At 40.8% G+C, this 15,295-nt stretch overlaps 1 pseudogene; it reads left to right on the forward strand.

The window, feature by feature from the left end:
* The first annotated feature begins 10,906 nt into the window (after positions 1-10,906).
* On the forward strand, positions 10,907-12,427 carry LOC116895629 (annotated as a pseudogene).
* Positions 12,428-15,295: the final 2,868 nt, after the last annotated feature.

The following is a 15,295-nucleotide window of genomic DNA, read 5'->3' on the forward strand; positions in this document are numbered from 1 at the left end:
TCAGACTCCTCAGAGCTCCCAGGGACTAAACAACCTACCAAAGAGTACACAAGGAGGGTGGGGGGAAACCTCCGGCTCCAGACACATATGTAGCAGAGGATGACCTATTTTTAAATAAAGTCAGTTAACCCACTGATTGAAAATGAATTCACAATTTTAGTGCAATGGAATTTAATAACAGTTTAAGATGTTTAAAATCTCTCACACTTTGCTTCTCCATCAATAACCTTGACAAGCCCTTCTGTGCTCAGCCTATACAGACCTTCCTGAGAGTCCTTGTCCTTACTGTGATATACTTCTGCTGCTGGTTTTAGAAAAATGAATGCTCTATGATTTTTAAGGAATTCATGAAGCTAAGGAATATCATCAAACATGAGATGTATAGGAGAGAGACACATATGGTTTGATTTTTTCCAGTGTAAATTGTTATGGTATGCCATATTCATCTCACACTGAACTGTTTTCTGTGTCTGTAGTGTAGTTATTTCCCCTGTTAGAATGACTCAAACTTGAGGTAGTCAACAAGCTAGTACATGGACCAGGGGCATGGGCACTTCAGTGCTCTTGTGAGTACGAACAGTGTCTCTCCATTTCATAATACTCATGTACTATCATTTGGTACTCTTTGAAATTACATTATACACAGCTAATACTTTGCTTCCTATTTACAATTATTTATTAACAATGCTTATATAATTCTACTATTTAAGATGCAGCCTTTAGACTTCTAAGCAACTCTTTAGTCTGAAAACATTTGAAATTTCTAATTTTGAGAGTGAATGGTATTGTAACATGGGCCAAGAATCAGGGCTAGCTGTTTCAAATTACAGAATACATTAGTGATGCATCACTATGGAATTGAAAAAAAAATATGATGCTTCAATATAAAGGGCAATGCAGTCCATAATGGGTGGTAAACGTTTACTGTACTTTAGTCTTGCTGGCTACCTTGCTTAGATCTGTTGCTGCTAGCCATTTCCATCACGCTAGGTCTGGAGCCAGTGGTTACACAGATGGATCTCTGTTGTGATTGAACTTTATGGAAAAACACAAGCAGCAAACCAGGCTTGCCTATTAACTAGAGTTTTCAACCCTGAATTGTATTATTATAGGGGAAAAATCTAATTATACATCCAACCCTTAATGTCTCTGAGTTCTGCATCTAAGGTTTCAACAAACTGTGGCTAAGAAATACTGGGGGAAAATGTGCTTGGACCGAATATGGAAGAGATACATAATTTAAAAAAAATGGGTTCAACTGTTTGGCAGCATCATACATTTATAGAATGAATTTTAATTCTTTTTAACTTCATCCCCTTATCCACCCGCCTCCCTCTTCTGCTTCGATTCTTCTTTCCAACGAGACATCCTTTCTGCTATCCTGTTTTCCTTTTGTATGTGACCCACTGAGCTTAAATCGAGTTTCTTGCCTGAGTGTGGGCGGCAGGTCATTTACTAGACAAGAGAAGCTTAGTGCTTACAGCACTGAAGAAAATGTCATTCCCTCCAATCAAAGGGATTCAATAACTATTTTGCATTAAATTAGCAGAGTATCAAATTTAACCTCATATAAATGTACAGTTGTAGATTATCATTTGAAATATTTTTAATTACTGGACAGTGGTAGCTCGTACCTTTAATCCCAGCACTTAGAAGGCAAGGCAGATGAGGTGGGTCTCTGAGATCCAGATCTAACCTATAGAATGAGTTCTTGGAATATCCATGGCTACACAGAAAAACCCTGTCTCAGAAAATAAACCAAACCAAAAATAAAATAAAATATTATTAACCTTGAAATTTAAGAGATTTTTCATAAACAATTGTGTTTTATTAATCAACTCATTATGGTGTGTTTATCCAAATATCTCATCTGCTGGGCCATTAACCATGACTTGCATTTCCTGGTTCTTAGGCTTCTTGGGACCTCTGTGATTCTGAGAGAACTGGAACTCAAAACTCAAGATTGGCTCATCAGTAGTGACAGCAAACAACTCACATGAAAATGTAGCAACCACTCCACACACTTGATCCCTTAATCAGATTTTTGCATCCAGGGTCAATATCTACACTTCTTACTCAGTGCAGGGCCAGGTACCAGACAAACCATACTCCGAAATTGGCCAGTACTAAGCCCGATCACCTCCACCTACCTGCTTCCTTATACGGACACCATCACATAAGTCCTGCCTCTGAATCCTTCTTGCTTCCACTACTGTCACATGGTTTTTATATTATAAAATAAGCCCCCTGGATCTTCCAAAGGTTGGTCCCAGTCCCACTCCAAGGGTCTCACACTATCTGCATGCCCAAATCCCTTCTGTGAAATGATGAAATAGCTCATAAATACTGTACGACTTTTCATGTGGCTTAAATTATCTCTCTTTCTCTCTCTCTCTCTCTCTCTCTCTCTCTCTCTCTCTCTGTCTCTCTCTCTCTATATATATATATATATATCAGTGAAAGTCATATATTAATATGTAAGTAATTGCTATTCTGTATCATTGTGAGAAATTACATAGTGAAAAATCCATATTCAGTCCAGATTTTTTTTCAACTCCTTTGAATACACAGTTGGTTGAAAACAAGACAACCTGTTATTAGCTTGACCACTGTCTTTTTCTGTTACTGCTCATTAGAAAGCTCCATAAGTCTGAAAGATAATAATTCAAGCTTTCTACCATGTACTATCTCCCCAGATCCATTCCCCCTCCATCTCCCTCTAGGGAAGAACAGGGATCCAAGAGACAACAACCAACATAACAAAACAAAATCCAATAAAACAAGGCCAACGCACCCACATCAAAGCTGGACAAGCAATCCAACAGGAGGAGGTCTTCCCAGGGGCTACAGGACCATATCTTAACCTGGTCTGTATTTTATTCAAGTTTGTTAAGTGTACAAATGTGAAATCCATGACTACACAGGGAAGACAGAACCCAGTAATTACTTAAACACATGACAAATAAATAAAGGGTTATGGAAGAACACCAAATCACAGTGAACTACGGCTGATGGAGGTTTCGCTTTACGTTGGTAAAACATTGCAGTGGGATTATTAGTTACTATCAGTGTTGTGAATATTTAAGCACCAATATAAAAATGTTCCTTTCTGAGCTTTAGGGTTCATAAATCTATTGTCTGCTATATTCAGTTACTCATGTTCTCTGTAATTCTAGACGTTCTCTGTAATTTGGAATCCCCAGGGAAACACGAGTAAGGGGTCTACGGCCGGTGCCACATTTAATTCTGCAGAAAAAGCATGTTCAACAGCAAGTTAAATCTAAAAATAACTTTATTCTTAAAGCATCAAAAATTAAAATATTAGGGACTGAAAAGATACTTGCATTTTAGAAAGTCAATTCGCCAGTCATGTTCTAGTTGAATGTTCAGATTAATAAAAATTGCTGGTGGGCAAAGGAGTTCGTGGAAACACTGTTCACATTGGAGATGTGACTAGAGTAGATATTTTGATTAATCTTAAAAAATAAATTCTGACTCACACTTGGTTAGTGGCTACTGACCACATTCACAGGCTTGACGAAACATTATCCCAAAACTAAAGGCAACTGCAGAAAGTAGAAAATAAGTCCCTAGGAGTTTACCATGCAATGTCACCGAATTAGTCATCAAGCCTTTCCTTAGATGAGATGTTCATATTAGCTGATTTTCTTGTACCAGTTGGGGCTATTTCATAGGTTTATGATATTCAAAGCCAGCAGACTATTCTACTTGTGGCCTACAGTAATATATGAAAACAGTGATTTGAAAATAAAATGCTAGTCATGTGAAATGTTATTACTTGTTTTCATCACAAAATTAGTATATTCCAATTCCAGGAAGCAGAAATAGCCCAGTAGAGATGAAAACGGTCTTAAAACAAATGAAAATTCAGCAACTCAGAGCCCATCGCCCAAGACAAACAGCATGAAGGGGTTGAAGGGGAGCTTAAAGCTGGGGTTGTATCGCAGGGACAGAGTGCTGATCCAACATGTCTGAGGGCCTCGATTAGATCCGCAGCACCACAAAAAGGACGGGACTTTACGCACCAAAACCACAGGCATTTCAAATAAACAGCTCAGTAATGTACCTCAAGGACATAACAAGCAGGATGGGCCAAACCCTGATGAGTAAAATGGAAAACAAAATAAAAATCAGAGTGGAAATAAACATAATCCAAGGTCAAACAAAAAAATAACAGTGACCTCACTTAAATAAAAGTTGGTTTTTGAAAAAGAAAATCAAAATGGACAAACTCTCAGCCAAACTAGAAGTGTAAATAGAGCAAAAGTTCCAAATTAGATATGGAACAATAAGACATTTCAACTTCTATCAAAGAAATGCAAAGGCTCAGAAGAAACCACCAAAAATGTATACCCCAGTAAAGGTTGAAGTAATAAAGAAAAAAGATCTTCCATCAAAGAAAAGTTTCATATCCTGCCAATTCACAGTGGCTTTAAAATACATTACAGAAGAACTGAGCAAATTGTTCAAAAAAACACAAGAGGAAGTCATCTGTTATGCTATTGCTACAATGTAATAATCATGCTGTTCTAAAATGTGGGAAAGATACAAGTAAAAATTGTACATCCGTATCCCTGATGAACATAGATGCAAACACTCTCAGAAAGTGTTAGCAAATTAGAACTAAGAGTACATCAGGCAGTTGTCATTTATCTTGTGAAGCGTTTGCTGGACATAGTAACACCATTGCAGATACAAAACCACATAAGCCATCACTGCAAGCACAAGACCTGCACAAGATCAAACCAACCCAAATGTGAATATAGATGGGAGACAGGTTATGATATCTTGTTGTTGTAAAAATATAAAAATAAAAAAGTAAAGTTGTCTTTTACCCTGCTAGCTCTGGACCATAGTGTCCCATGATATCTGCTAGATACCTTGGCGGAAACACATCCCAGCCGCACACTTTCTTACACTCAAACCCTCACATAAAAGAACATGCAACACAATAATCTTTGACCCAATTGGTAAGATATAATTGCCCACTTAAACATATAAAGCCTGGTACCATCCATCCCTTAAGAACATTGATAACAACCTGTAAATACACAGAGCAGAATCTTAACATCACCTGCCATGGTCTCTTCCTCTCTGTCCTAGTCTCCTCCTCCTCCTTCAAACTTCTCTCCCGCCCATCCTTCCTTCTCCTCCAATGAGAGGCCTCCTTCTATCCTGTACCTGCCCCTCACCTATAGTTTACAAATTCAATGGGGAGAAGGTTCTGGTGAAGTCACCTGATTCTTGAATAGTGACAGGGCACCTGTCCTTGGGGCAATAAAATTAACATCAAAATACAGGACAAACCACAACAGAAGTATTTCTGTAAGTTTTGCATGCTGGAAAGTTGAAGATTAAGTGTTAGCGAATCCAGTGTTCTCTAGGGGTTTAGTAATCCATGAAGCCCATTTTCACTCTCCTATGGTGGAAATGTGAAATGAATTCTCTGGGGCCTTTTGTTATAAAGACACTAATCCATTCATGTTGGCCACATACCTGTGTTCTTCCACTTTCAAGAGATTTTATCTCTCAACACCATAAACTGAGGTTAATGCTATAATATGTACATTTTATGGTGGAAGGAAACAATCACTGTTTATATCACTGACAAACATTGTACATATATGTGTGTACTTAAAACTTTATTCACTTTTGTGAACACACTAGAAAAAGCAAGAGTTGTGTCTAATTTCATCACCTCAAAAGACACCTTACTAATAATTGTTGATTACTTGCCTTATAGAAAATCCACCATATACAAGGTGAGTTACTCTAAGAATTAGTTACCGTTATAGAAAAAGAATTCATCATTCATCTATAAACCAGTATTTCTTCAACCATCTAATCTAAAATGTCAATGTCCTCCACTTCTAACAATTGGGTAATATTTACTGTTGGAGTTTGCACTAGTAACATTTCATAAAAGTACTCTTGAAGCTGAGACACATTTTGCGAAAAGGGGGAGGAGATACTTGACTCACAAACTTTTAATAGGTAATTGAAATTTTTCCTCTTACAATTTCATATGTGTATATTTTGTATATTGACCACTTCAACCCTCTACCTTCCTACTCCTATGTGCCAGCCCCAAAAATCTCTCTTGCAAGTTCAAATTTGCTCCTATTGTTTTGTGACCCACCAATATTAACCAGAGATTTAAAGAGCCCTCTATAACTGCTTTCTTCCAAAAAACAAATGTGGAATTATTTTGGTGAACAAAGTAGAAAAGCAAATGATATTTATATCATTTTAAAGCATTTATTTTAAAAACTGTGTTTAGCTTGATGCGCTCAGTGCTTTTAGTTACTTCCCCCCTGAAAATCTGAAGTGTATTGTCTACAAAATAATTGCAAGGTGAGGGTGGCTGTAAATATCTTAGTTAATCTGCCAGGATGTTATTTTGCTTCCTCATGACTAACCATGCTAACTGACTCTAAGCGTGTCTGGTTGTCTTCCTGAAAACAAAAGTAATTTTGTTGTCTTGGAAAACATATTAGGGTTTTAGAATTGTCTTGCATATAAACAAAAAGACATGTATCTTTCCCCTTAAAGCATTAATTTTACAGTCTTTTTGTGTCATTAAAACTCTCATAAAATGTGGAAAATATGTATGATGTGTGTTTATTCAAGAAAAATAGAAATCTCATAATTGAGTGATTGTTACAGGAATAAACATGTTGGTTAAATCATTAATGCAATTTGTTTCAGTTAAAACTTGAATTCAGTTAAGCTAGAGATAATGAGAAGCAACTCAGTAATTCTTGATGCCCCACAACCAATTTCCCCACCTTAATTGACTGCATATAGTACCAGAATGGCTGTGTCATGTCTACCTTTTTAATTCTACTGTTACACAGTTATTTCCAGTAGCCTGTCTCTATTGCCATTTGTTACCTTCCTGTTTGTGGTGTTGTTGGTCCATGTTTGCCTCTACTCTTAAATTCTAGCTTCCAATATTCATCTGTAATAAGAGCCACATCTTTAATTTCAGTCCTTTAGATTTTTCTGACTTACGTTCCCTTATCTTCCCAAAACTTTAGTCCTTGGAGCCAATAAAAGTTATTTAACAATATTCATCTAACCTCAAGCCATGAATTCTTGGTTTCTACCTGGACTATTCAGTTGGAAGTGAAGATGCCAACTATTGCTCAAATTGTGGTTGGAATTCTGGTAAGCAAGGAAGTTCTCAGAGCAGAGCCCTTTCAGAGGAGAATCTACTGACCAGGTGCAGGAATTGTGGTTGGCAACCACCTCTGGTGGCTATCTTAAGATCGGTGGCAGCTGTGTAGAGCTTTCCACGTAAGGTTATGTCCTTCCTGGATCAGCGAACATACAGAGATAGGGTGAGCTGGTGTAAAAGGGGTCAAATATAAAGGACAACCTTGCTGAACAGTGCATTTTTTCTCATAGCTTTGGGTGGGGGCAGGAGGTACGTTTTATTTACATTTCTATGGTTATGATGAACACCATGGCCATGGGAAGGTAAAGAGGACAGGGGTTAGCTGGGCTTCTTATTCCAAAAGTTTAGAATGCAGAATGGTAGAAAGAGAATGGCAGCAGGTGACAGATATGTTAGCTGGGGATAGAAGTCTAGTGCTAGGGGCGCATATCTTGAACCACAACCTGGAAGTGGAGAGAGCCTACTAAATATTGGGGTGGGGATCTTTAAACCCTCAAACCACACCACCGATGACATTCCTTTTCTAACAATATAATACCTCTTAGTTCTTCCCAAACAGCATTACAACTGAAACCCATGTGTTCAAATGCCCAAGGCTATAGGGGCCATCTCATTCAAACTACCATAGTTTCTGAAAAGTTTCATATATGTAACCATTCATCCTCTCTGTCTACCCCATTTTATTTATCTTTACCTTCACAGATGTTGAACCTCAGTCTATAGCTTACACATCAAACATCCTATTAATTGCTACCACAGCATTTGACACATAGTGACCCTGTACTCATCAAAACACCTATTTTATTCAGTATTTCAAATCTTCCCCAAGTGACTAAAAGCTCACCATCAGTCATCACTTGTTTCTAATACTGGACAGAACTGTCTGTAAGTCACTTTTAATTGAGTTAGGATAGTGGTGCAAACACAAGAGAGGTCATAGAAGGGTTAAACTTGGTGTAGTAATCCCATTGGAAGAGTTAAGCCTATGTGACAATGAATACTGTCATAGGGTCCTAGGTGGTGGCAAGAGAAGATGTGGATCAGAGCACTCAGATATGGATGCATTGAAAATATATATACACACATATATATTAGATGTGGGACTGAAGACAGTTCATTTTGGAAGAAGACTGGAATCATCCTACAAAGAGAAACCAGCACTATAGATGTGTAGCAATATTGCACATGAAGTATTCATGCATATGTTTCCTTCTTTTCAGAACTCCCTTCATAGGTGTACATTTTATATACTTAGACAAGTAAGCATAATACTAAAAATAAGATATGGAGTAATCAAGGAGGGCTGCAGAAGACAAACTTTTTGCCTCTTGGGTTTTAATATAGAAGCTCCGACCCAAGCTTAACAAGTGAATTTAGAATATTTGATTAAGAGAATTAGTCAGGCATGTGTTAACTCCCTTTCTATATTCTACTATCCTTTTCTGAACTTTGATTGAGGTGTCAAGAGAAGATGAATTAAATAGCATGAAGCATATCACCATTTCATTTGGCTTGACTTCTCCTGGAAGTTGGCTGAGAACACTGAGACATCAAGGCATGAGTTTATGAGTATAGGGCATATGTGGTACCCAGTGACTTCAGTTCTGGTAGACCATAGTATTGGCTCTATGCCAAAAAGGAAAAATCCACAGACAGAACTAAAAATGGAGAAAGGTGAGTCTGGTGCAAAGGCTTCCACAGAAGATGGCAGAGCAAATAACAGAAAACGTTCTTTGAGTTTTCTCTTGAAACTCTCACCCTACCAGTTAAGAGTCCTAAAGCCACCAGGACTATTTCCTACGGGAAGTACCTCAAAACTGGGAATCCCACTTTAGGATGTCTTTTCACTGGACTAGAAATGTGACCCGATTGCTTTGGCCAGGGCTTAGATAAGTCCTTCAAACACTGTAACTGACCCATTTTCTCCAGGCTTAAATGGGTATCTCAGAGAAGGTCATGGATGAACTTATTAATAGAGGATACCTGGAATGGTGACGTCAGTCTAGAACTCTGTTGGACTGAAATAGGATGTAGATCTACAATAAGTTCAAGATTTCAGGGACATAAATGTAAATCTTGGAAATTTTAAATGTATAACTGAGAGTTGGATGGCACTGGCTTTGGTATGCTATAAAACAAAATTATCTTACATTTCAGAAGCAAGTATCATAGATATATTGCAGTATAAAGGAACCCTTTTATCAGTGTTCAAGTTTCATAAGAGATCAGAGATTTCTGTTCTAAAAAATGGGTATGAGACAGCCAAGAGGAAATTCTTGTTTTCAGACTAAAATGCAAGTGACTAAAAAACAAAAAACAAAATGCCAGAATTTATTGAGTTTGCTTGGCAGGAAGCAGAGAAGACTGTGAGAAGTAGATGGCTAAGACAGAGGGGAAACAAACAAGGGAGTTCATGTTTTTGCCAATCTTTTGTGAATTGAACAAGACAGCAGAGTAAGAGCCTCCAGTCTGAATGAACGGTGACGTAGCAGGGGATTGAAGCACACATAAGCAATCCTAGGAAATGGAGGGTAAAGTAGGGAATGATTGGTTACAGACATGCTGGAGCTACAGAGGGAGTTCCAGGTCAATACGGGATTCATAGCAAGGACTTGTCTTATTTAAGAAAAAAGAGAAGAGTGAAAATGGTCTATAAGGTAAAGGCACTTGCTGTTCTACCTGACAACCTGACTTTGATCCCCATATCCCAAACGATGGAAGAATAGAACAAGTCGTTCAGCTATTCTCTGACCTAGACACACACACACACACACACACACACACACACACACACACACAAAGTGGCCATTTTTTTTCTCTCCCTCCTCCTTCCCCCTCTCTCACGCACACATGCAAAATTTTAAAAAGTATAATAAAAGCTTAAAATGACAACAAAAGGATACAGACCAATGACTAAGAGACACAGGGGTCAAAGAAACAGATACATGGCATGAAGAAGCTGATGACCAATTGCCTGGGTTCAAGTACATGCACTGTGTTCAAGGTTCAGAACCATGCTGAGTGGTTCTAATCAACTTCCTTCCTGACATCTCCTGAAAGTAGCCTATTTATCATTGCTACCTTACTCATGTTAAAAGGGCACATATTGAGAATCTCCAAGTTCCAAGTTGAATTCATTGTGGTATAAATTCCATCATCCTATATGCTCTCAGGAAGCTCTGAGGAAGACTTGGTTGGTGGCAATGAAGAAGAATCTAAATCGACACTGGAAACACCCAGGAAAGCAATAAAAGCGCATCATCATCAGATGGAATTTGCAGAAATCAACACAGTCCAGATTGCCTTTCAGGCTACGGAGACCTGGTGGGCACAAATCCCGCATACCATATATTCAGGTGCCATTCAAGTAAGTCAAAATAGAGATGCCCCACTGTAAGAGACCTGAAACCTTGGTTAGTGGTTGATGTTAGGGAAAAGATAATGAATATTTGAGCAAAAGCCACATCCTGACAAATGATGAGCAGGCTATCAAGCCCCAGCCTCATACTGTACATGTTTAATTAATTTAAAAAAATAAGAGAGAGTCCGGAGACCGGCACGCAGGGCAGTCCTCAGCCTTGATCGCTGCAGCCCAGCCCGCCACCAAGGCGCACAAAGTGGCTGCTTAGGATGATCTCTTTACCGCCCCAGGAAACTACTCCATGCTGAAGCCTTTCAAAGTGGTACAGAGACTTTGGAAGCACCATGGATGGGTTTTGTGATCAGCAAGTCTCTTTTACGGTCCCAGGGAAATCTCTATCAGAGGACTGTCGAGGGCGACCTGTGATTGACAGGAAGAGGAAGTTTGTGGACACAGATCTGGCTCACGATTCTGAAGAGTTGTTTCAGGATCTCAGCCAACTTCAAGAGGCTTGGTTAGCTGAAGCTCAAGTTCCTGATGCTGAGCAGTTTGTCCCAGATTTTCAGTCTGATAACTTGGTGCTTCACGCTCACCTCCCTCCAAGATCAAACGGGAGCTGCACAGCCCTCCTCGGAGTTGTCCTCCTGTAGCCATGAGCAGGCTATAGGGAAAATGCCTCTACAACTATTGTGCCTACAACAGGAATCCTCCCTCTAGGTTCAAGCCATTAACCCCGCCCACCACTCCTTTGCCACCCACCCATCAGAATTCCCTATTTCTCCCACTTCAGGCAACTCTGCCCACCTCAGCTCTTGCCCCTGGAGCCGGTTCAGTTCAAGGGGTGGGTCCTGTCCCAACCCTCACTCGCTTCCAGAACCTGGATCACAGCAGCAAACATTCGCAGTTCCCCGGCCACCACATCAACCCCTGCAAATGCCAAAAATGATGCCTGAAAGCCAGTATCCATCAGAACAGAGATTTCAGCTACAGCTGTCTGAGCCCTGCCGCCCCTTCCCTCCTCAGTCAGGAGTTCCTGGAAATACTCGCCCCAGCTACCAACCGCAGATGTCAGAGCCCGTTGTCCCCGCAGCTTCGCCACCCCTTCAGGGACTCAAGCAGGAATACCACGATCCACACTATGAACATGGGATCCCTGGGCTGCCTGGTCTCCCAGCACATGGGTTCCAGTCTCCCATGGGAATCAAGCAGGAGCCCCGAGATTACTGTGCTGACTCAGAAGTGCCAAACTGCCAGTCATGAGAGGTGGGTATTTCTCCAGCAACCATGAAGGATTCACATATGAAAAGAACCCCAGGCTATACTATACTTTGATGACACTTGTGTGATGCCGGAAAGACTGGAAGGCAAAGTCAAGCAGGAGCCCACCATGTATCGAGAGGGGCCCCCTTACCAGAGGCAAGGCTCTCTGCAGCTGTGGCAGTTTCTCGTCACCCTTCTGGATGACCCAGCCAATGCCCAGTCCACGTCTTGGACTGGCCAAGACGTGGAGTTTAAGCTCACAGAACTGGAAGAGGTTGCTGGTCGTTGGGGTATTCAGAAGAACCGGCCAGCCATGAACTATGACAAGCTGAGCCGTTCCCTTCGCTATTACTATGAAAAAGGCATCACGCGGAAGGTGGCTGGGGAACGGTACGTCTACAAATTTGTTTGTGACCCGGATTCACTTTTCTCCATGGCCTTCCCCGACAATCAGCGCCTGTACCTGAAGGCAGAGTCAGAATGCCCCCCTCGCCCTGCACACCTCCCCCTCCCTGCCACTGACTCACTTTGAAGACAACCCTGCTTACCTCCTGGACATGGATCTATACAGCGGCCTCTCCTACGCTGAAGACTTCGCTTACTAAGTCTTTCAATGGCTGAGTAGCCAAACCCTAGAGCTAGCAGTCCTCATTCAGGCAAACAAGGGCAGTAGTTTTGTGTGTGTGTGTGTGTGTGTGTGTGTGTGTGTGTGTGTGTGTGTGTTCTTGGCTGTTCCTAAAGCTTGCCCTTTGAATATTATCTGGAGAACCCAAGCTGTCTCTGGATTTGATACCCTTAAAGACAAATACCTTGGCTAGGGAGTGGCAACAAGGAGAGACAGGAAAGCCACCACATGGCTGGTGATTCTGAATCAGTTCCTGGAAAGATACAGAAGTGGATCCTCCTTGCCACCGCCGCCAGTCCGTACAGAGCAGTATAGCGGCTCTCTATAGTGTTCACGTTAGCGCCCATGAGAGGGGACCGAGTTATGACAACCTACGTTGATCATGGACTACTAAATGCCTTCACACAGGAGGCTTAGACTTGCACAATTCTTTGGAAAGAAACTGCACACCCATAGGGAAGTTGATAAGGCTGGGCTGGGGAGGCTCAGACCATTGAGGCTTGAAATTTTCAAAACTCTTGTAGCTCATTCTGAAACTGTGGAAGGCAGAAGAGAGAGCTGTTACTCACTCCATGGTTCTCAGACCGCTGCTCCTCTTGGGCCTTCCAGCCTAGTGGTCACCATAAGTTAACCGAGTCCCTCTCCTCCCAGTCACACGGCTGAGCGCAGATGGCTTGTTTAGAGAGATGATTAACGTGACAGACAGTATTTTGTTTTGCTTTGATTAGGGTGTGGGGATCATTTTGCTTTGGGTGATTGTTTTGGGGGCAGGTTATATAAACTGACTTTTGAAGTTTTGGTATTTGAAGCAAAAAACCAAAAAACCAAAAAAAAAAAACAAACAAACAAAAAAAAAACAAAAAAAAAAAAAAACCTTGTTGGTAACTGCACAGCATCCCTTAGGTGGAGTGGTACCCACTTCAGAATACGCTGCAGCCTGAGGGACTGTGCTGGGGCTTCCCCTTCACCACTTAGAGGCCTGCTTGGTGCTTTCTGCACCAGACAACCTGTTGAATCATTTAACCTGATTTGTACATTTGAAGTGTGCAGGGAATCCTGGACACACCTTAGAGGTCTATGCTTCTAGTTCTCCATGCTTGCTAACTCTCCTTCTCTGGGAAGCAGATGTACATGCATACTTCATACATGTCATGTCCATGTACATATTACATACATGTCATGTCCGTTTAACAACTGGTCACCGTTGGGAATCCAGGCATCCGCCTTGCTTTCCTATTTCAATTTTGGACTTTCAACCCTGCACAGTGGTTCCCTGGGATCTGAAACTTACCTGTCACTTAAGGTAAAACAGTGCTAGCTAGCATTCTGGCTTCCTGCTACGCTTTTCTTCTTTTTCCTTCTTTAATTTTTTATTCTGATTGCTGTATTATATTGGGAACGTTCTCAACAACCAAACTAAAGCTGTATAAAAATTGGGTTTGGAGTGGTGGAAAAGTCAGCAGGAAGCACCAGTGCTTCTCTGCCTGACTCCTTGTTGACAAGAGTTTGCTGTCCTTGACACACTCCACTCCTTGTGTTCCTCACGTGAGGGACACAGAGCTGACTGGGCAAGGGTGGGACATTCTTTTCTGTCCCACGAGTGAGGCACTCCACAGCCTTCTCATTACTTGTGGAAGAGGCTCACAGGAATGAGGGGGTTCGTTTTAGAGCTATGAGAACCTAAGGTTTTCTTCTCGAAAGCTAGTCAGCCAGCCCACAGAAGTGTCAAGCCTGAAGCTTGGGCCTTAATTAGCACCATACTCTGAGGAAAGGACTCTTTCCTAAGCGTATTTATAGCTTTCTAATCTACACACAGTCTATACATAGATGCATATTTTACCCCAGCTGGCTAGAGATTTATTTGTTGTAAATGCTGTATAGATTTTTGGGGTTCTTTTTGTTCTTCTCTTTACTTATACTGTTTTGGGGTTTGTTTTCGTTTTCTTTAATGAATTTATGCTGTTTTGGGGAAGGGAGGTTGAGAAGAATCTTCTGTAGCCTGAGCTGCCCCTCCCCTGTAGTGACGGTGCTGTGCCATCAAGGGACACCAGACAGTAGTGCCACTTTGCATTCCCACTGGACTCATTGTACCTCCCGGAAAGCCGTCCCTGTCAAGGTGTGGGGCCTCTTTCATGCATTTGCTTCTTTTCCAGAGTGTAGGCATCTACAGTGCAGAAAGGCTTTAGCCTACCAATAGATTTGAACTACTTCCCCTGCACAGGGCTGTGTATATCCTGCCGAGCTGAGGCATTATATTCTGTACTGTGTACAATAAAGAAGATTGCTTTCCTTTAAAAAAAATAAGAACTATTAACTCCATGGGAAAGGAGGAGCTATATTCTCTTGAGCCTATTAGGAAAGCAGTGTTGTTTTAGTTTCAGAATGCTTCTAGTGGTAGGTGGTACCAAATGATTACGATGTCAAGATTCCTTAGAAACTGCAGTTAGATGGTTGTTTTAGGTTTCTCTGAAATCATTCTGTTTGTGTGTAGGAATGGATCAACATCGGAACTAGTTATACTGGCACCAGCTCAGGTTACCTCTGCACACTCAACTGTGTAGTAAGTGGTGTCTCTTTAACACATATTAAAAACATTCATCTGTGAAGATAGAAACACATGATTTCCTGGAAACTAAATGCATGTACTTATAGTAAATCCATTAGTAAAATGAGTAATGTGACCACAAGCACCCACTGGTGGAAATATTAATATTCTGTTTTGGTTCTTAGATGAAAATAAGGCAGACTATTGAAACTAGAAAACACCACATCAATCACTGGGGAATTTGGTTGGAAACTGATTCTTTGAGACTTCTACAACCTGAAAAAATAAATCAGTGAAGAGTCA

Source organism: Rattus rattus, chromosome 3, assembly GCF_011064425.1.
Source record: "Rattus rattus isolate New Zealand chromosome 3, Rrattus_CSIRO_v1, whole genome shotgun sequence".
NCBI classification, from domain to species: Eukaryota; Metazoa; Chordata; class Mammalia; order Rodentia; family Muridae; genus Rattus; species Rattus rattus.